The sequence below is a fragment of the Monodon monoceros genome, unplaced genomic scaffold (assembly GCF_005190385.1).
Source record: "Monodon monoceros isolate NGI ecotype Baffin Bay Population unplaced genomic scaffold, NGI_Narwhal_1 Super_Scaffold_11, whole genome shotgun sequence".
Taxonomy (NCBI): Eukaryota; Metazoa; Chordata; class Mammalia; order Artiodactyla; family Monodontidae; genus Monodon; species Monodon monoceros.
Genome location: NW_021703767.1, coordinates 71986069 through 72006070, shown reverse-complemented (window position 1 = coordinate 72006070; position 20002 = coordinate 71986069). Strand labels below are relative to the sequence as shown.

At 43.7% G+C, this 20002-nt stretch overlaps 1 protein-coding gene across 2 annotated transcripts in view; it reads right to left on the bottom strand.

Moving 5' to 3' along the window:
• NRROS (negative regulator of reactive oxygen species) overlaps positions 1-16758 on the bottom strand; it is a 30487-nt gene extending 13729 nt beyond the window's left edge. The window contains exon 1 of one of the 2 annotated variants that reach the window (XM_029214366.1): positions 16718-16758. The gene's annotated coding sequence lies outside the window, so the exon portion shown is untranslated. Of the gene's footprint in view, positions 1-9726; positions 9848-16717 lie in introns of those variants that run through there. The other variant, XM_029214365.1, reaches the window with a different exon arrangement.
• Between the last annotated feature and the right edge of the window lie 3244 nt (positions 16759-20002).

Sequence of the window (20002 nt, the reverse complement as noted above, 5' to 3'; positions counted from 1 at the left end):
TAGAGGTAAAGGGTGTGATGTCTGCAACATTACTAAAGTTCCAATTTCTCCTCATCCTCACCAACACTTGTCATTTTCTGTCGTTTTTATTATAGCCATCCTAGCAGGTGTGAAGTGCTATCTCTTTGTTGCTTTGATTTGCATTTCCCTGATGACTAGTAATGTTGCACATTTTTCATGTGTTTATTGGCCATTTCTATATCTTCTTTGGAGAAATGTACAAAATGTGTACTTTCGCATCCAAAGATTTTTAAATTTTGATTTTGGAATTACACGTAAAAGAAAATGCAGAATAGTTATAAAAGTAAAGAACCAGTTGTATTTTTGGTCAAACATTCCTATATTTTGCAAAGAATATTGACTCATTAAAAAAGAACTTGCAGGGCTTCCCTGGTGGTGCAGTGGTTGCGAGTCTGCCTGCCGGTGCAGGACACACGGGTTCATGCCCCGGTCTGGGAGGATCCCGCATGCCGCGGAGCGGCTGGGCCTGTGAGCCATGGCCGCTGGGCCTGCACGTCCGGAGCCTGTGCTCCGCAACGGGAGAGGCCACAGCAGTGAGAGGCCCGCATACTGCAAAAAAAAAAAAAGAACTTGCAAATTGAGGATTGGAACAAGAGAGCATTTAGAACTGAGATGTGTGAATTCAGACCTCATAATTTGCTTCTCTGGCTTCCTCTCTTAATAATGAATTTGTTAACAGAAATAGACTCACATAGAAAATAAACGTATGGTTACCATAAGAGGAAAAGGGTGGGGGAGGGATACATTAGGAGTTTAGGATTAACAAACACACACTACTATATATAAAATAGATAGCCAACAAGGACCTACTGTGTAGCACAGGGAACTGTATTCAGTATCTTGTAATAACCTATAATGGAAAAGAACATGAAAAAGAATAGAAGATAGGTATGTGTATAACTGAACCACTTTGCTGTACACCTGAAACTAACACAACAGAGTTAATCAACTATACTTCAAGTTTTAAAAAATAATGAATTTGTTAAAATATAGGCAATACAATGGCTTTTGAGTGCCCCCCGAAATTGTCTCATATAGGAGAGATGCAAATTGGCACACTTTTTCTGAAGGACAATTTAACACGATTTATCAAAGACCTTGAAAACATTATTTTATACAATAATTCCACTTCTAGGGATTTATACTTAGGAATTACAGTGTAGGTAAAAATATTTTTACAGATATATTCATTGCTGTATTCAGTGATAATACTGCAAATATTCAGTGATAAAAATAAAAAGGTGGAAATCATCTAAAAGTCCAACAATGAAAGGATTGGCTAAATACATTATGATACAGCTATACAATAGGTATAATGTGTGGCAATTAAAAATGCTTCAGTAGCAATATATTCAACACAGAAAGATGTCAGGAAGCTGCTCACTAAACAGGCAGCTGCCACCCCAGGTGTGTTAAAGCACAGGCAGGTGGAGAGCCTCCCAGGGATGAGGATACTATAATGATGACAAAAACTATTTTTTGAACTTTGTTATAAAAGTTGTCTTAATACAGTAATAACCTTGCAACACAGGCATTATGATTCCCATTTTACTGGGGAGGATATTGAGGCCAAGAAGTTGGTGATGTACTCAAGATAAGAGCGAGGCTTTGAACCTGTTCCATGTGTCCCCCTTACCCTGGGCTCTTCCTTTACCTTTGCAGCCACCTTTCCAGGGGCTGGGCTAAGAATATGCAACCCCAGATCTAAAACCCCTGGACTCTGAAAAGTAAAAGTAGTGTGTATAATAAAACTTATTTTAGTTATTAGTCAGTGATATTTTTTCTTCCATTGACTCCAAACATAATCCTTTTAAGCACACTCACAATCAACTCAATTCTAAGTAACTATAAGAAATTCTCTATTTCAGTGATATTTATTAGGCTCTGATTATGATGTATATTTTCATTTTTACCTAATAATAGAATAGATTGTTTCTATTCTTTAAAAGCTTATCTTAATATAGTAATTGAAGTTGATGGCTGGCAAATTAGAAAATACAAAGAAGCAAAGATACAGATGTGGACAAAGTAAATATCAGGTACAATTCTCCCCACTGTTGAGATGCTGACATGTATGTACCCTTTCAAGTATTTTCTACACACATGCAGATGCATGCATATTTTTTTAACAAATATACTACACATTCTGTTTTGTATTTTCCCTATTGTACTATTGGGGCCCCTTTGCATTTGCTTCCAGGACTTGGATCCCCCTTTAAACCTGGACAAAGAAATGAGGAGTTGCATCATTTGAATTTGTTGGAATGCTCCTTGAATATGTGGTCCTAAGAATTTATGTGAGGAAGGACAGTTCTGTGGCACGTGACTCTTAGCAACTGCACTTTCATTCAAATTTTGTAACTGACCACCCTTTTGAGAAGAACTGCAGCATTCTGAAGGGACTATCCACCAGTATTTCGGAGGTGAGAACACTCAGGCCAGAGAAATGAAGTGACACGGACAAGGTGCCACAGAGAATGCAATGCCATGGTTTCCAAGTACCAATTTAAAACCCAGATCTCTTTTTCCTACTCGGAGCCTAGCACACCTGGTCAGCCAGGCTCCACAAAGGCTCTTGTGAGAAAAGTCTTCGTCTGGGAAAGGCTGAGGCTCTGCCTCCACCTGGAGGGAGGCTGGAGGCCACAGCAGCTCTTCTTCCTTTGGGCTCTTCCTATAGCAAAGCCAGGCAGCCAGGGTGTGGAGCGCTGCCTGAGTGCTACCCTGCTGACTTTGTCTCCTCGGGGCTACAAATGAGTCAACCAGCTTCCCTGTGTGGTCAAGGTCAGCCCTTTAGAACCAACAGAAGTCAAGTCACTCTGTCCCGTTCCATAGACACAGGCTGCATCTGGCCACAGGTCTTAAAAGATGCAAATCTACTCCCACGGGGGTGATAACACCTTGTTCTTACGCGGCTGGTGGTGTCTCCTTTGTATAGAGAGACATACATACTCTCTGTGGATAGGCACCCAACCAATAACGCATTCGTTTCAAACTTGTTGTTTCTGTTCAGTATATAGGTTTGTTCTCTCTGATCATTTCACTCCTGTGGTGGCTCTGGTTGCCAATAACAGCTGCCTTGCTGACCTCACAGGGTTGTGTCAAGACTGAATTAGAGGGCTTCCCTGGTGGCGCTGTGGTTAAGAACCCGCCTGCCAATGCAGGGGACACGGGCTCGAGACCTGGTCCGGGAAGATCCCACATGCCGCGGAGCAACTAAGCCCGCGTGCCACAACTTCGAGCTTGCGCTCTAGAGCCCGCGAGCCACAACTACTGAGCCCGTGTGCCTAGAGCCCCTGCTCTGCAACAAGAGAAGCCACCGCAATGAGAAGCCCACGCACCGCAATGAAGAGTAACCCTCACTTGCCACAACTAGAAAAAGCCCATGCACAGCAACAAAGACCCAATTCAGCCAAAAATAAAATAAATAAGAAAATGAATTAAAAAAAAAAAAGAATGAGAGAATGTGTGTGAAAAGGCTTTGTCAATAAGGAAATGTTGTGGATTACACTAGTAAGATAAGGCAGTGTCAGGCTAAAGGGAAGGCAGAGCTCCTCTGTGCAAACAGGGAGCTGGTGTTAACTAAGACAGAGGAACTGCAGTACCTTCTCCCTTCCATGTGTGAGCCTTGGGATATTCAGAGGAGACAACACCGAGAGTCTGTGGGAGATTATGGATGGAAGGAGTTATAGGTGATAACTGAGATTTATTGCCCAGAGTGGAAATGTATCACTCCCACCCAACCAGCCGACCCTGGTTCCCTTGAGAAAGAGGGCAACTGAGGAATGAAATGATATAGATTCCTGATAACTGATCAGCTCAACTGGGATAGTACTCAAGCTCCCAGATTGTCTTCTAGGCTCTTAACTGTAGTATCTAATGTTTATTGAGTGCTCACCTTGGGATAGGTGCTAGGCCAGGTGCTCTACATATAATAATCCTCACAAAATCCTAGCAAGTAAATGTTATCATCCTCATCTTACACTTGGTAAATTGAGGCTCACAAAGGTCTGGGCCACATAGCTAGAGATGTTAGAGCTGCAATTCAAACTTAGTCTGTGAAGCCAGCCAAACTCAGTGTCAATTCCACAAGCCCCAGCCATCCTGGGATACTGGCTATCCCTGACTAAATCACACATGTTTCCTCTGTGGGAAAGGTCCTTTTTCTGGTATTCTCCAACTGCTGAACTCTTATTCATCCTTCAAGGCCCAGGACATGTGCCACGTCCTCGTCATATCCTCATAGTTCAGATGCGCAATAATTCAATAATCCAAATAACATGCTACTATAGTATAGTTATAATGCCTATGGAAGTCTTACATGTAAAAAAATATTTTATTTTTATGTTTATGAAAAGAATGTGAGTGGTAATTGGGTATTAATAGTAATTTGACTTTTCCCCCAATTTTTATTATGAAAATTTTTAACATACAGAAAAGTTGAAAAAATTTAACAGTGATCACTGGTATACCCACTACCTAGATTCTACTATTAATAGTTTACTATATTTGTTTTTAATCTCATATCTATCCATCTACCTATCCTTCTATCCATCTTTCAAGCCATCTTATTTTTTGATGCATTTCAAAACAGATTAGAGTCATACGTACACCTCCCCCTAAATACTTCAGAATGCATATCAAGTGATTTTTAAAAATCAATTAATTAATTTATTTATTTTTGGCTGCTTTGGGTCTTCGTTGCTGTGTGTTCTTTCTCTAGTTGTGGTGACTGGGGGAGACTCTTCGTTGCAGTGCACGGGCTTCTCATTGCAGTGGCTTCTCTCGTTGCAGGGCATGGGCTCTAGGCACGCGGGCTTCCATAGTTGTGACACACGGGCTCAGTAGTTGTGGCTCGCGGGCTCTAGAGCGCAGGCTCAGTAGTTGTGGCGCACGGGCTTAGTTGCTCCACAGCATGTAGGATCTTCCCGGACCAGGGCTCAAACCCATGTCCCCTGCACTGGCAGGTGGATTCTTAACCACTGTGCCACCAGGCAAGCCCTTCTCTAACACTTATTTGAGTTCACAGAGGAATGGGAGTAATGTGATATTTTTAACGCCCTCCCCCAAATAATGATTTTTAGGGAGTTGTTGGATAAAGCCAAAACAACTGGATTATAATTTAGTGTTACTGGTTAATAATAATAATAATAATAATAGCACTTGAGGTTGCAAAGGCTTCTTATAGATATTTGATCTCATGTAATACTTGCAACAGTTCTACATAGTAGGAATTATTACCTCCATTTATTATTGTGGTAAAATAGACATATAATTTACCATTTTAACCCTTTTTGAGAGCACAATTCAGCAGAATTAAATACACTCACACTGTTTTGCAATCTCACCATTATCCTTCTCTAGAAGTTTTCCATTATCCCAAACTGAAATTCTTTCCCATCAAACAATAACTCCCCATTCTTCCCTCCCCTCAGCCCCTGGTAACCACTATTCCCTTTCTATACATTTGCCTATTCTAGGTACCACATATAAGTGGAATCATATAATATCTGTCCTTTCCTGCCTGGATTATTTCATTTAGGATAATGGTTTCAAGGTCCCTCTCTGTTATAGCATGCGTCCGAAATTCATTCCTTTTTATGACTGAATAATATATAGACCACATTTTGTTTCTCCATTCATCCATCAATGGACATTTGGGTTGTTTCTACCTTTTGGTCATTGTGAATAATACTGTTATGAACATTGGTGCACAAATATCTATGTTAGAGTCCTTGCTTATTGTCCCCATTTTACAGATAAGAAAGCCAAAATTCAAAAAGGCCAAAATGAATATCTTAAGTCTCATGGCTTATAGAAAGTGAAGCCAAAACCAGAGCTGAGTTCTGGCCTCGGTAGGAGGTGCTGGATGCGCACCTGTATGGGAGGAATATATGTTGGATGAATGTTCAGCTGGGTTGCACAGGTAAGTAGTTGTTGGTAAACAGGTATCCCATGAGCCCCACCCCAGCTGCCTGGCCCCTCTCTTGTAACTCCCAGTTCCCTCTCCCCCATGATCCAGCAACCAAGGAGGTAACATCTGACCCAGCAGGGGCCCCCAGGACCCTGCTTCTAAGGACAATGTCCATTCTGTTTGGTCTGTGCCCGTTCCATGTGGTGTTTGATATCCTGAATAGCACCCCTGAGTGTTCAGAGGGCTATGGTCTTCTCTGGGGATGAGGTACCCTGTCAATGCCATGGGGTGTACCTATGACAGAGATGAGGGCCTTTGGAGGTTCTGTAAAAAGAGCTAGAAAGCCTAGAAAAAACTGGGGATTTAGAAGGAAATAAGAAGACAGTAACATTAGTGAAAATGGAAACTTCAGTTTAGGGACCCGAGGAAGGGTACAAGAACCTAGAAAAAGAAAAAGGCCATCAGGAGAGTCCCACGAGGAAGCCTCAGGGTGTCAGGCTGGGCAGTGATAGGGAGACCATTAACATGTCTGAGGGTGAAGGAGGTGGCCCAGGGCCAGGCATGGAAAGACCCACTTGCCACGGACCCTACAGGCTGAGGAAGAGAGCTCAGCCTTTCCCTTTGGTGGGACCACTGGGGGAGACACTGGAAAGGCAGGAGAGACCTGAGGGATCATGGCTGGGCCTAATAAGGAGCAAAAATAGAGATGATCAGGAGGGGCCAGTGTCCAGCCTGACATCTAAAATAGAATGATATGAAGTTATTGGGGAGTATGATGTGCACCCCAAGATGAGCCCCTGAGCAGCATTGTGGGTGCTGGGTTGCCTCAGACACTTAGGTCCTGCTTAAGAGAGCCAGGGTGGAAAGACAGAGAGCCCCAAGTGCTACCTTGTGAAGAAAAATCCCCTCCCGATTCTTTTCCTTCTTGGAGGGGCCAACAGAAAGTTTCTTGGGGCACACAGCACAGCACTTGAGCAAGGTGACCTTGTGGGCTGAGGTTGGAGGTGGGGAGTCCCTGTGTCCTCACAGCGTTTTGTGGCCACGTTTAGCACCAGCCCTGCTCGTCATGCCCACCTCGCTAGTGAGAACCACTACAGGGTTCTACTTCCTCTTTTATGCCCTTTCTTCAGCCTGAAATCACTCACGCATCAAAATGAGAAGACACGTGTGGTTTGGTCTCAGCCGCTGACTCCACGCACTCTGGAAATCAGTTGGTTTTGCCTACCCACATTCATTTCTCCTTCTGGTAACAGCTCCTCAATTCCCCTTTGAGGAGACCACCACTTCCTTTCTTTTCTCTCTTCCTTTTATTTTAAAAAATGTTTTACTTGTGGTAAAATACACTAACATAAAATTTACCACCTTAACCATTTTTAAGTGTAGAAATCATTAGTGTTAAGTATATTTACACTGTTGTGCGACCAACCCCCTTCCATTCTTCAAAAGTCTGTGTTCTTTCGGGTCTAGCCTCAACTCATGCTCCAAGATGAGCCCTATGATCAAGGCTGGGCCCATCAGAGCCTCCTAATTCCTTAACCACAGTGATTGGTTTATAACAGGTACAGCACAGATGCCAAGCCCATGAGAATCAACCTAAACATTTTTGCTAGGACTATTAGAAAAGAGGCTTTCCTCTCCCTGCTTCAGATGCCAAACTGGTGGGAATTAAGCTGAGAGCTGCAGGCAGCCATCTTTGTCAACAGCTTTAGGATCTGCCTGATAATGAAGCCTACACAAAGGAAAGCAAAGGTGAGGAATGGAGATAGATGGATGCCTGGCAATGTTTGAGCACCCAGATCCAGCCATGCCTGAAGCTATTCCCCATAGACTTTTTGGTCATTTGAAACAATAAATCCTCTTTTTTTCCCCCCCTGAAACCAAGCTCAGTTAGGTTTTTGTCATGTGAAACTAAACGACCCCTAAACTCAAGTTGACAGTTGCTTGTGACGCTTGATAAGATCAGTAGCCTTTTTCCCTCTCCTCACCTCTCTGAGCTTTCAGAGACCAGCATCTAACGTAGCCCAGAACCCCCCACATATTGAACACATAACATTCGTTTGACGATGAGGTTGAGAAGAATAATTTTGGGGGAAATGAGAATAATAGAGAAAAATATTTGTCGCTAATGTGCAGATACATCAGTGAGCATCCCTGACCATACATGCATGTCCTAGAAAGATAATGTTTTTCAGTCATGGGGGAAAGCCCACCCTCCCCTAATGTATGTGGTTACAGTGTGGATCTGAGCATGATGTGAGGTACACCTAGTGTTCCATCCAAGAATCTAGCTCACACTTTGTGATATGGATGCACGCTACAGCCAGAACACAAATTACAATCAGTACTAGCATCACTCTTTCGAAAGAATCAAAAAGACTAGAGACAGACAGGTCAATGTATCCCTAACACAGGCCCCGGGACAATTACCAGGAGCCTGCTCTCTGTTTGGGACCCTCCTGTTCTTGGATGATGGGTTTAAGGACTCTATGGGATCAGGTTCACATGGGTTTTCATGAAGTTCCCATGAGGGCACCCATTAGATGAGATCACCCTCTTTGTGAAAGAGGTTTTGATTTTTGTTGAACCTAAAGACGGGAGTTGAGGTTACCCCCCACCCCCCGGGGCCCATGATTCTATAATCCCCTCTAGGAACTCTCAAACATACATGTACAAACCTATGTGGTATGTGAGGAAAATAAATAAGTCTCAGGGCTATAAAACCCAGTAAACCATCAACCTCCACAGAAAGAGTCTATGCAGCACAGCCAGTAGGTGATGGGGACACAGGAGACCTCAGAAGGCCAACTCTACACACTCTGAATGATTCTGCTGTCCAGACTCCTAATAGGCTGTTCCCGTCATGGAAGAAACCTCCCGTGGAGTCCCTTCACTCCCACCTGGAAGTGCGCCACCCTGGACCAGCCCTATCCAGGGGCTCCATTCCTAGGACCTTGCCTCAGCCTCCTGGAGTCCCAGCCACCGTTGGACACGTGGTCACCTCCCCTCAGGGATGTGGTGAGCTGGCAGCCCATTCTGTGGGCGGCACACAGTCCCCTCGGTGGCTCCTTACTTCTGTCAGCTCCTGAGGGCAGGGGGATATATGCTGAATCCTCCAGAATCTAGCCCACATGGAGAAGCTGCGTGGGCCACAGAAGAACACTGTACAAGGGGATCAGAGGCCTGGACTCTAGTCAGGCTGTGGGTTCAAGTAACAGAACCTGGGGAATCTCCCAAGGATACACACTCTGTGGGGAAGGGGCTTTGTCTTCTTCACAGCTCTAGCCCCACCCAACACCTTGAACTCCAACTCGCCTGCACATGGAAGATATCCATAAATATGTTGTTGTTAATGAGTTGCAGGGTCTTCATCTATGAAATCGTGGTTCTCAGTCCACGTTGTTGGGCAGGAAAGGCAGGCTGAGTGTTCACAGAGCAGTCTCACTACATCCAGTCATCCAGCCCAGGGAGGGAGCATTACTGTTCCCGTTTCGCAGACAAAGAAACCGAGGCTCAGGAATTCCGCCCCCAGAGTCAGGAATCAAACCCAGGTCTGACTCTGAAGCCCTCACTGTTTCCACTACACCACGCCACCTCTAAGTCTCCCAGAGGGAGGTATTTCCACCTCCACCCAGAGCTGTAGCCCCCAAACAGAACTGGTGGAGCTTGGATGCAGCAAGCCACAACTTCCCCGTCAGCCCCGAGCTGTGGGCCACGGACGCTGACCTCCTGCCTTCCCACTCTTCCGAGCCGCCCGCCTCTGGAGGGACCGCGGCTGCCCCTCAGGAAATACTCACGGCTCCCGCAGGCCCAGGCGGCTCCGCGGGGCGCATCCTCTCCCGGGGCTCTGGCCTCCTCCTCGACAGCAGCCGAACGCGGGGTTGAACTGCCTGCTCTCTCTGGGGCATCAGATTATTTTAGCACTTGCGGAAGGAACTGACGGAAACTGAAGTCACATGGAGAACGAGCAGCTCAGCAACTCAGCACTCACAGAGAGCAGGCATCTTAGAGGGAACTGTCGCCGCGGGTGGGTGGCAGGGGGGATGGGAGAGGGCGGGCGGGAGGGCGGGAGGCAGTGGCCCCCGGACTACCCACTGGATTAGTCGCGAAAGAGGTCACATATTTTTATGGTCTCCCAGCAGTGCTAACCAAGGCTCCCCAGGGCTTCTGGCCTTCGAGATTTTGAGGGGGTAGGGAACTGGGGGCCCTGCCTACGAGCTCTGCTGACCCAGAAACTCCTCTTCAAGGTTATGTCCAAGGGTCAAGCTAGGGCAAACTTTGAGACTGGGTAGGATACACGTTTCCCAATTGGGAGAGAGTCATCCGCTCAGCTAGTCTTTACTTGACTCCAGCAAATCAAAAAAAGAAAAAGAAATGGAAATTGCTTTGTGGTGCCACGAACTGCTTGATCGTAGGCAGCATGGATGAATTTTTTTGTGCCCGATGTGTACAAAATTCCCTGCTAGCTCTTGCCAAGGATGCAAAAGGATAATTGAATTCATAGTAGCCACCATGAAAGAGGTGTGCCAGGCACTACACTAAGCGCTTTCTATGCATTATCTCATAGCTCCTCTTCTCCAAAAACTTACCATCTAGGACTTCCCTGGTGGCGCAGTGGTTAAAAGTCAGCCTGCCAATGCAGGGGACACGGGTTCAAGCCCTGGTCGGGGAAGATCCTACATGCCTAGGAGCAACGAAGCTCAAGGGCCACAACCACTGAGCCTGCGTGCCACAACTACTGAAGCCCACATGCCTAGAGCCCGTGCTCCGCAACAAGAGAAGCCACCGCAATGAGAAGCCTGCACACGGCAACAAAGGGTAGACCCTGCTTGCTGCAATTAGAGAAAGCCTGGGCGCAGCAACGACAACTCAACGCAGCCAAAAATAAATAAATAAATAAAAAATAAATTTAATTAAAAAAATAAAAACAAACAAAAAACCCAAAAGCTTACCATCCAGTGGAGAAGGCAAAATATTTACAGTGTCTGCTGCATTCGGAAAGAGTAATACAAACAAGCATACTCCGCGAGTCAGAGCTAGGATCTCCAGTTCTGCTCTTTCCCATCAGATCTGGAGAGTTGAAGCATCCTCGAGGGCTCGCTCGCATCTCTTGTAGCCTGTAGATTTGTGATTCTGTATTGCGTTATTACCATTAGCATGTTCATCCTAAGAGAACAGGAGCACGTCCTTCCTGCCCCAAACATCCAGTAAATCGTCTCTGCTCCCTAAAATATTCATTCGTAACGGTAATAATGATAACACCAATGGAAAAAAACTGAACAAAAGTCAAATTGTCACAAACCAAGGTTATCTTTTAGGCCTTTTCTTCTCATGGTATACACATTTTCTACTCTCATGTCCTTTGTGTCTACTAATTTGTTGATTATTCCCAAACTGTAATTTCTAGCTCCAACATTCTCTCCCAAGAGAGAAGATCCAAACATATTTTTAACTGTTCACTGGTCAATGACAGAGCGGCCAGAACACAATGTGTCCTAAACTGAACTCATCCTTTGGCCTAGCTGGTCTCTCCCCGCATCTGGCTGTCACTATTTTTGGCATGCCTCCAGCCCTCCCAGGCTCCACCTCTCATATTCCCTGCTGATGCTAACTCAGAAACGTTTCTTGAACCCGAACCTACTGTTAATCCCTGATGCCACTGCCCTGGATCTAGACCTCATCAACTCATGTCTGGATCATTTCAGTAGCCTCCTTAAACCGGGCTCCCTGCCTCCAAAGATTCCACCCAGCAGCCATGGGCAGCCTTCTAAAATATATATTGAGTCATCTCACTCCCTGCTACAGCCCTTTCATGGCTTGCCACTGCCTCTTACATGGATCAGCAGTTTAAAACCAGGTTCAGCAGGTTCAGGGTTCCTAAGGACTGTCTGGTGGGACCCCGGGCATTACATCCCCTCCTTATCCCAAGCAATTCCACTTGTAAATGTTTTATTTTATTATTATTATTATTTTAACATTTGTTTATTTATTTGGATGTGTCAGGTCTTAGTTGGGGCTCGCAGACTCTTTAGTTGTGGCATGCGAACTCTTAGTTGTGGCATGCATGTGGGACCTAGTTCCTGGACCAGGGAACGAACCCAGACCCCCTGCATTGGGAGCAGGAGTCTTAGCCACTGCACCACCAGGGAAGTCCCCACTTTTAAATGTCTTATACATTAAGGTTCTCCTACGGAATTTTTTTTTTAACATCTTCATTGGAGTATAATTGCTTTACAATGGTGTGTTAGTTTCTGCTGTATAACAAAGTGAGTCAGCTATACGTATACATATAATCCTATATCTCCCCTCTCTCGCATCTCCCTCCCACCCTCCCTATCCCACTCCTCTAGGTGGACACAAAACATCAAGCTGATCTCCCTGTGCTATATGGCTGCTTCCTACTAGCTATCGATTTTACATGTGGTAGTGTACATATGTCCATACCACTCTCTCACTTTGTCACAGCTTACCATTCCCCCTCCCCATATCCTCAAGTCCATTCTCTAGTAGGTCTGTGTCTTTATTCCTGTCTTACCCCTAGGTTCTTCATGACATTTTTTTTCTTAAACTCCATATATATGTGTTAGCATACGGTATTTGTCTTTCTCTTTCTGACTTACTTCACAATGTATGACAGACTCTAGGTCTATCCACCTCATTACAAATAGCTGAATTTCATTTCTTTTTATGGCTGAGTAATATTCCATTGTATATATGTGCCACATCTTCTTTATCCATTCATCCGATGATGGACACTTAGGCTGTTTCCATCTCTGGGCTATTGTAAATAGAGCTGCAATGAACATTTTGGTACATGACTCTTTTTGGATTACGGTTTTCTCAGGGTATATGCCCAGTAGTGGGATTGCTGGGTCATATGGTAGTTCTATTTGTAGTTATTTAAGGAACCTCCATACTGTTCTCCACAGTGGCTGTATCAATTTACATTCCCACCAACAGTGCAAGAGTGTTCCCTTTTCTCCACACCCTCTCCAGCATTTATTGTTTCTAGATTTTTTGATGATGGCCATCCTGATCGGTGTGAGGTAATACCTCATTGTAGTTTTGATTTGCATTTCTCTCATGATTAATGATGTTGAGCATCCTTTCATGTGTTTGTTGGCAATCTGTATATCTTCTTTGGAGAAACGTCTATTTAGATCTTCTGCCCATTTTTTGATTGGGTTGTTTGGTTTTTTTTGATACTGAGCTGCATGAGCTGCCTGTATATTTTGGAGATTAATCCTTTGTCAGTTGCTTTGTTTGCAAATATTTTCTCCCATTCTGAGGGTTGTCTTTCGTCTTGTTTATGGTTTTCTTTCCTGTGCAAAAGCTTGTAAGTTTCATTAGGTCCCATTTGTTTATTTTTGTTTCCATTACTCTAGGAGGTGGATCCAAAACAATCTTGCTGTGATTTATGTCAAAGAGTGTTCTTCCTGTATTTTCCTCTAAGAGTTTTATAGTGTCCAGTCTTACATTTAGGTCTCTAATCCATTTTGAGTTTATTTTTGTGTATGGTGTTAGGGAGTGTTCTAATTTCATTCTTTTACATGTAGCTGTCCAGTTTTCCCAGCATCACTTATTGAAGAGGATGGCTTTTCTCCATTGTATACTCTTGCCTCCTTTACCAAAGATAAGGTGACCATATGTGTGTGGGTTTATGTCTGGGCTTTCTATCCTTTTCCACTGATTTGTATTTCTGTTTTTGTGCCAGTACCATACTGTCTTGATTACTGTGGCTTTGTAGTATAGTTTGAAGGCAGGGAGCCTGATTCCTCCAGCTCCATTTTTCTTTCTCAAGATTGCTTTGGCTCTTTGGGGTCTTTTGTGTTTCCATACAAATTGTGAAATTTTTTGTTCTAGTTCTGTGAAAAATGCCATTGGTAGTTTGATAGGGATTGCAATGAATCTGTAGATTGCTTTCGGTAGTATAGTCATTTTCACAGTGTTGATTCTTCCAATCCAAGAACATGGTATATCTCTCCATCTGTTGGTATCATCTTTAATTTCTTTCATCAGTGTCTTATAGTTTTCTGCACACAGGTCTTTTGTCTCCCTAGATAGGTTTATTCCTAGGTGTTTTATTCTTTTGTTGTAATGGTAAATGGGAGTGTTTCCTTAATTTCTCTTTCAGAGTTTTCATCATTGTTATATAGGAATGCAAGAGATTTCTGTGCATTAATTTTGTATCCTGCTACTTTACCAAATTCACTGATTAGCTCTAGTAGTTTTCTGGTAGCATCTTTAGGATTCTCTATGTATAGTATCATGTCATCTGCAAACAGTGACAGTTTTACTTCTTTTCCGATTTGGATTCCTTTGATTTCTTTTTCTTCTCTGATTGCTATGGCTAAAACTTCCAAAACTATGCTGAATAACAGTGGTGAGAGTGGGCAGCCTTGTCTTGTTCATGATCTTAGTGGAAATGGTTTCAGTTTTTCACCATTGAGGATGATGTTGGCTGTCCATTTGTCATATATGTCCTTTATTATGTTGAGGTAAGTTCCCTCTTTGCCTACTTTCTGGAGGGTTTTTATCATAAATGGGTGTTGAATTTTGTCAAAAGCTTTCTCTGCATCTATTGAGACGATCATATGGTTTTTCTCCTTCAATTTGTTAATATGGTTTATCACATTGATTGATTTGCATATATTGAAGAAACCTTTCATTCCTGGGATAAACCCCACTTGATCATGGTGTATGATCCTTTTAATGTGCTGTTGGATTCTGTTTGCTAATATTTTGTTGAGGATTTTTGCATCTATGTTCATCAGTGATATTGGCCTGTAGTTTTCTTTTGTTGTGACATCTTTGTCTGGTTTTCGTATCAGGGTGATGGTGGCCTCATAGAATGAGTTTGGGAGTGTTCCTCCCTGTGCTATATTTTGGAAGAGTTTGAGAAGGACAGGTGTTAGCTCTTCTCTAAATGTTCGATAGAAGTCGCCTGTGAAGCCATCTGGTCCTGGGCTTTTGTTTGTTGGAAGATTTTTAATCACAGTTTCAATTTCAGTGCTTGTGATTGGTCTGTTTATATTTTCTATTTCTTCCTGGTCCAGTCTCAAAAGGTTGTGCTTTTCTAAGAATTTGTCCATTTCTTCCAGGTTGTCCATTTTATTGGTATATAGTTGCTTGTAGTAGTCTCTCATGATCCTTTGTATTTCTGCAGTGTCAGTTGTTACTTCTTTTTATTTCTAATTCTATTGATTTGAGTCTTCTCCCTTCTTTTCTTGATGAGTCTGGCTAATGGTTTATCAATTTTGTTTATCTTCTCAAAGAACCAGCTTTTAGTTTTATTGATCTTTGCTATTGTTTCCTTCATTTCTTTTTCATTTATTTCTGATCTGATCTTTATGATTTCTTTCCTTCTGCTAACTTTGGGGGGGGTTTTTTTTGTTCTTCTTTCTCTAATTGCTTTAGGTGTAAAGTTGGGTTGTCTATTTGAGATGTTTCTTGTTTCTTGAGGTAGGATTGTATTGTTATAAACTTCCCTCTTAGAACTGGTATGCTGCATCCCACAGGTTTTGGGTCGTCGTGTTTTCATTGTCATTTGTTTCTAAGTATTTTTTGATTTCCTCTTTGATTTCTTCAGTGGTCTCTTGGTTATTTAGTAGTGTACTGTTTAGCATCCATGTGTTTGTATTTTTTACAGATTTTGTCCTGTAATTGATATCTAGTCTTATACCTTTGTGGTTGGAAAAGATACTTGATGCAATTTCAGTTTTCCTAAATTTACCGAGGCTTGATTTGTGACCCAAGATATGATCTATCCTTAGAATTTCTTTTGAGAGAAGCAGCTGCTACCTCTCAAAAGAACTTAGAAAACCAATGATCCTGATGGTGTTAAAGACAAGCCAGTTTGTTCAGATAACACCACTGCTCTCCCTCTAGTTCAGTAGCAAGCTGGCTCAGCAGGGAGGACCTGTAAGACTTCCAGGTGAAACCAATGCTGATTTGCAGCTGGAAACAGAACGATTTACATGCCAGCAAGGCTGTAACCCTGACTGCACAGCTCAGGATTCTCCAACGTGGATGGGTGCTCTGGGCCACCTCCCAACCATGCTGTTTCCTCCAGAACACAGCCCATCGTGCACCCAGCCCTGCCCTGGCCAAGCACATACCTCCATGGGATGGTGAAAGTCTGGGGGACCATGTACCTTTTTCTTTGAGCCTGCTCCACTTGCTGTGAGTTTGTACCCATTCCCTGCTCAACCACAACAAAGACAAGTTCAGTGTCTAGCAGCACACAGGTTCTCGAGGAGATCTGAGGTGAAAGCAAGGAGCTAGGCATTTCCCAGCTGGAGGAGAAAGTCCAGATGCCTCATTCAGCCCAATCTTGTCTCCAGCTTCTCTTCACTGTTACCTTCCATACTTCAACACATGTTCCACAGTGGGTTTCAACCCTAAACATAGAGCAAATGCTCCCCACTCTGTGCTCCCTCCATCAGAGGGTTCTCTTGCTTGGAACGACCTCCCAGACGCCCCCCAACCCTCCCCATCTCAAAGGCACAGTTTGAGCTCCCCTCCTCTGTGAAGCCTTCATCTCTTCCTCTGAACACACGATTCCAAGTGTCTACAGTATCCACTGGCCTCATGATATCTCTTGTATTGTGGTCTAACTTAGGATTTCTGTCTTGTTTCCTGAACTACACTATAAGCTTCTTGAGAGAAGGGGTCATGGTTATTCCAAAAAGTATACTGCCCAAAGCACGGAAAGGGGTTCAGTAAATATTTGCTTAAAGAAGGAAAGAGGGAAGAGAAGGAAAGAAGAAAGGAAGGCAATACACCTACCTTGTCGATGATTCTCTAGGCACTGCCTTCTGACGGTTTTTTTTCCCCCTTTCTTTCTTAAACTAAGCTTTATAATAGTTTGTCACTGGTAGAACTTCTCAGTCTCCCAAAGAGATCAAAGGAACTCTGGCTTCTTCTCTCCCCTCCCACTGGTTTTTCAGATGATAACCAGATACTATTCAAGGCTTGGGGGTGGAGAGACCTACAGCAGAGACTGGGAAGAGAGACACATCTGAGTCAGGGCAAAGTGTGCAAAGGACTCAGTGGGAGAAATGGGGACCAGCTTCCTTCTTGCAGATGGGTCTGCGGGAGAAGAGTACAATCCATTGTACCCAGCAATGGAGTTGCAGGGTCTACCTCTGAAACTGGCAGCTCACCCAGGCCCAAGATTTTGGTCACCTCACTCTCACACGTGGTGTTTCCCACTCTGCCTTGGGTTCTCCACTCCTGGCCACAGACAGCGCAGCCCCTCCATCCTGGCCCTTCACCTTGGTGGCTGGGCCTGGCCAAGCAGTGAACTAGTGCCTCCCCCACTTCTCCTGGCCTCGGCACATGACAAGGAGGGGATTTCCTTTGGGGCCTTAACTGGAGATTATTCTCTTGCCCCATGTCAGCTGGCTGCTGGGGGAGAGTCTTCAGTAGTTTCATTTCCCTCATTTGGGATGTAGTTTTTAAGAACCAAAAACCAAAAACGGAAAGAGGAGAGGGCACCACCCACACTGGTACCACTCAAACCCTCATGACGCCAGTCCTGGAAAAGCTTAGGGGTCAATGCAAAGACTGAGGGCAAGTGAGGCTGGCTTGGCTGAAGGTCCTTCCTGGCATGTTTACTCCTCTTCTCTAACTATCTGAGTGAGGGGGCGGATCTCCAATCCTGAGGTCACTTCCTCTTGCTCCTTGTTGCCCAAGCAGGTGGGGACTTAAGCAGTTCACAAAGCTCTCCCAGGATAATGAGTCCATGGCCTCCCTCAGCCACTAATTCCAGTGACTGATGTCTGGGGGACACTGCCTCTTCCTTTTCTGGAAACACTGACCATATCAACATTTGATAAAGATTTCACGTTGTACAAAGATAACAAAATGCTTACGGAAGTATAATGTCAGTGTCAGGGCAGAGGCGGCAGTAGGACATCAAGGGAGAGGGGCACCCACAACTAACCATGGTTCAGTTCAGGGCAGAATGGAAGGAAATCATGGAAAAACAGGAATGAGGTGCTGGGAGAGTCATGGGAGGAAGAGAGCTCAACTGGTGGAGACTTCCAGGAAAGCTTTCGGGAAGAGGTGGCCTCTGAACTGATCCTCGTGTGATGGGACTGGGCATGAAGTCAGACTGAAGAAGAGATAAAGATGATGATGATTTAGAGGATGAGATAAAGCCAGGTCAAGGAGGAGACACTGTAGGAGTGATGATGGTATCTCTTTGCATCTTGCACCTTGTTCATGGTTCTGTCCAGTGCTGCCCAAGGGGCTTCATCATTTACAAGTCACAGTTCTGCCCTTCCCCTGGGGCAGTGAGTCCTGGCTGGCTGGGACTATAGTTTATTCACATTTGTATGTATCCCCAGCAATACCTAATCTAGCATCTAGTATGTGTTCAGTGAAGGTTTCTTAAATGAATGAAGGTTAGAGCCGTCGGAGAGGTGGAGGACTTGGGAAAAGTCACTTGCTGGTCATCGAGAAATTGTTTTTCATGATTGACAAATCTAAATCCCATTCCTTACCATGGGCTCATGGCCTGCATGATCTGGTCTCCTCTCTGCTCTCTTGGATTTCATACCCTACCACTTTCCTCATCACTTATTCCACTCAAAGCATGAAGTCATCTTTTCAGCCCATTTAAACCAAGCAGGCTTCTGTCTCAGGGCTGTTGCCATTTTCTCTTTCCTAGGTCCAGAGTGCTCTCCTCCTCACCCAGATATCCACACAGTTCACTCCCTAACTTCCCTGAGGCCTCTGCTCAAATGTCACCTCCTCCAAGAGGCTTTCCCTGATCGCACCATCTAAAGTGGCACACACACACCCCCGTCACTTTTCCTTTACTTTACATTTTCTTCACAACATTTTTTTATTCATGTCACTGCCTGATATCTATTATATATTTACTTGCTAATTGTCTGCCACCCCAACTAGACTGTGTGCTCCTAAGGAAGAGAAATTTGTTTATTAGCTGTTGTATCCCAGTGGCTGTAACTGACACATACAGGGGCTTATAAATTTATGTGGGCTACATGAATGAGTGAATGAATGATTTTTTTTAAAAAAAAACAGCTGCAGCAGAGTCATGGGGTCAGGAGCCAGGTTGCCACGTGTTGGTTAGTTAGTGACTGGGGGTATGAAAATAAACCCAGGGAGGGACAAATGATCTTTCAAGAATTAACGTCGTGATGTAAAATAGATAGCTAGTGGGAAGCAGCCGCATAGCGCAGGGAGATCAGCTCAGTGCTTTGTGACCACCTAGAGGGGTGGGATAGGGAGGGTGGGAGGGAGACGCAAGAGGGGAGGGGATATGGGGATATATGTATATGTATAGCGGATTCACTTTTTTATACAGCAGAAACTAACACACCATTGTAAAGCAATTATACTCCAATAAGATGTTAAAAAAAAAAGAAAAAGAATTAACATCATGCATAGAAAATAAACTTGTTACCAAAGGGGAAAGGATGCAGGAGGGATAAATTAGGAGTTTGGGATCAACATATATGCACTGCTACATATAAAGTAGATAAACCACAAGAGCACAGGTAACTATATTCAATATCTTGTAATAATCTATAATGGAAAAGAATCGAAAAAGAATAGGTAGATATAATGTGGCAATTAAAAAATGATATAAATGAACTTATTTACAAAACAGAAACGGACTCACAGACATAGAAAACAAACTTATAGTTACCAAAGGGGATCCAGGGGTTGGGGGCAGGTGTGGAGAGAGATAAATTAGGAGTCTGAGATTCACATATACAAACTACTATATATAAAATAGGTGAACAACAAGGACCTAATGTATAGCACAGGGAGCTATACTCAATATCTTGTAATAACCTATAATGGAAAAGAATCTGGAAAAGAAGATATATATAAAACTGAATCACTGTGCTGTACATCTGAGAATACCATGACATTGTAAATCAACTATATTTCAATAAAAATAAATTTAATTTAATTTAAAAAGAATTAAGGTCATGAAGGGAAGGATCGGTATGTGAACACCTTTTGTAAAATGAGATGTGCCATATAAATATATCTCTTTCCTTGGCAGAACAGGCCAGGGGGAGATGAGTG